Raw genomic sequence first — 3,246 nt, forward strand, 5'->3', positions numbered from 1 at the left:
GGCTGCCGCCCCCTTCTTCTTTTATAGTCTTAAAGGGATCAGCTCCTAATCAGATTAGGAGTTGCTAATCCAAATCATATTTGGGTTAGAAGTCCCTTTAAGTGATAAGGGATAATCCTTATCTTATCTGGAGATCAGATCAACCATCTCCTAATCTGATTAGGAGGCTTCCAGATCTAAATCTTATTTAGATATTAGACTCTCTAAGTGGATAGGGTCTAAGCCCAATCCTATTAGCTGATCCACTTCAGATTTCGCCCCTTTATTAACAAAATAAGCAGCCCAGTTCCAAATGGGCTTTAGGCCCATTAAGCTTATGTGCTCACTTAACCCTCTTAACTGCTGCCCAGTTGGGCTTCCTTGTATGGCGTGGGACCCAAGCATTGATCTACACATCAGCCACATGGGTTCGGCCCAGCCTTTGTTACAAGGCCTGGCCGAATACACTGTTAAAGACAGTGCACCCCCTGAAACCCATCAAATGGGCTCTACGGGCCCAACACTTACCCTAAGAGGTCCCTGGGCCAAGCCACCTTGTAACACCCAGGGACTATGGGCAGATGCAAGATTAGCCCATCAGGTATTATCCTCAATGGTCTTACACTTAACCTCTCAGCCCATAATGATCATACACTGCCCGACAAGAGAGGACCTCTCCCTCGGCTGCAAGGAACAGTGTTGCACTCTCCACTCATATGGATCCCGGGAATTAAAACCTTCTTGCAAACATTTTAGAAACCATATATATACTTTTATATCTTATATAAAATATATTTTGCAAAACAAATCTCAACGGTTGAAATCGGCTGCCGGTAGTCTTGGTTTCCATCAGTGAGAGTGCATCCCCGATCATTACTTTTGTCCGACAGAGGGGCTGATCCTGTCACTATGATCACCCACTCAGATGAATTCTCGGACTGTCCCAACATACCCAGGTTTTGACCCCCGCTAAGGATCTCACTGATTGGTACATCAAAGATAGCCCAATCCGACACCTAGTGCAGTATCATAATCGAGTCTAGGGGTCGGGTGTAACTTTCCAGTTTTGCCCATCAATCTCCAAGGTCCAAGGCAATACTAGAAATCTGGTCAAGTTCAAAGATTCAATTAATCCTACACTGTATGTGCCTAGGGTCTCACCCTAGCAGCTGAGACAGGCCACCCCAACCGACTTGGTGGCACAACAGTGTCAGCCTTGTCAGGATAGGTCTCCCTAGACCGATCCACTGGCTGTGAACATTCTAAACTAACACGATTCTCATTAAGTGTCCAGTTTAAGGGTATTACACAGAAACATACCAAGGGGACATGAATCAAATATGTATCTTTATTCATTTACAATAAACTCATAAAGTACATCATTCTGATTGAAGCTAAGGGCATACAAAACTGTCTAACATACATGACATTCAGATTTTCTGCTCACAGGCATCTGATCTAATACATCTGCAAAACTATGGGATAAGTTCCTTGGAATCTTGGACAGAATAAGCATTTTTTATGGTAAAGAAAAATTCATTAAAACAAAATGAAGACACAAAAATAGGTTGTAAGGAATTACCCACAAAGGACAAGAGAACCAACAAGCATCCTAAACTCCCCATCATGACCAATCAAATAAGAACTTACATAGACTAATGGCGGTATGGCACACATAATGGGTATGGCACACTTTGAAAACTATGACCCAAATATAAGAACCATTACAAACAAGAAAAAACAAGGATTCTCTCAGACCTCTATCCAAAAACCATACTCCAGCCATCAGAATCGCCCTCATCAGGTATCAAAAATGTGTCTCCAAATATGGTTACCGGTGTCAACTAAACTCCTACCCCATTCTTTTTTTTTTCTTTTGATAATTAACTCCCACCCCATTCTTTTCAATTGACCCTCACATAGTGTTCTGTTTCTAAAACTTCCCCCGATTTCTGCTCTCTTATTTCCCCATCTTCCAGTTGTTCAGAAAACTCCCCTCCTAAATATAACACTCCCAACACTTCCCTCATTTCAACTTGAGTTTCTTTACCAATGACTAATTCATGGGTTGAATTAAATAAATAAAAATTTATGGAGAATAATTTATTTCATCTATTAAAACAAATAAATGACTAATTTAATTTAGTAAAGTAAATAAATAAAATTTCAGTTATTATTGGGACAAGACATGTATAGCCTATCCGGCAACATAACTAATCCATTGATAGACTTAAAAAGGGAGAGAGAAAGAGAAATACTTTGTTCATAAATTAAATCATTAATTAATTGAATAATTTAGTTAAGTAAAAAACTAAAATCTATGGATAATAATATACTAACTTTTGGTAAAATAAATAAATATCCAAGCTATCTAGATCTAAACCTAATTCATTGACAACCCTAAATATTTATCTCGGGGAGGGAGAGAGAGAGAAATAACTTGTTTATAGAGTAAACAATTTAATAAATTCAATAAATAACTTTTTTAACTTAATAACATAACTATATAAATAATTAGGTAAGAAAATGAGAGAGAAACGAAGAATTTTCTCACCATTATATGAACGTCAGAAGGCCGACCCAAACTCAGACTTGGGCTTAAATATATTCTATTGATAAAAATGCAAATCCCAATCCAAACCTGGCCCAACCCATTAATAATTTTAATCCCAAATGAGACCTAACCTACTAATAGCCCTAAATATTAGGCTCGGGGAGAGAGATTGAAATAACTTAATTTTTAAATAAATTATTAACTACTTGAATAATTTAGTAAATTAAAAAATAGAAATATATGGATAATATTTTACATAATTTTGTAAAATAAACAAATCAATGATTTAATTTAATAAAATAACTAAATATTTATTTATTATTGGGTGTTGGGTTGAATCAAATAAATAAAAATTTATACATAATAGTTTATCTAATGTATTAAAATATATAAATGAATAATTTGGTTTAGTAAAATAAATAAATAAAATGTCATTTATTATTGGGACGGGATAGGTACATATCCCACTCTAGACCTAACTCGTTGATAGCCCAAAAAATAAGGATCCAGAGAGAGAGAGAGAGAGAGAGAAATAATTTGTTAATAATATAATTTATTCATTAATTATATAATTTATTAAGCTAAATAATAAAATCTGTAGATAAAGATTTAATTCAAATAGTAAAATAATAAATAAGTAAATAAGTAAATATCCAAACTATCTAAAACCAACCCAAAATATTGGACTCAGGGAGAGGGAGGGGGAGATAGAG

This window comes from Nelumbo nucifera, chromosome 8 (genome assembly GCF_055504915.1).
Source record: "Nelumbo nucifera cultivar China Antique chromosome 8, China Antique-T2T, whole genome shotgun sequence".
NCBI classification, from domain to species: domain Eukaryota; kingdom Viridiplantae; phylum Streptophyta; class Magnoliopsida; order Proteales; family Nelumbonaceae; genus Nelumbo; species Nelumbo nucifera.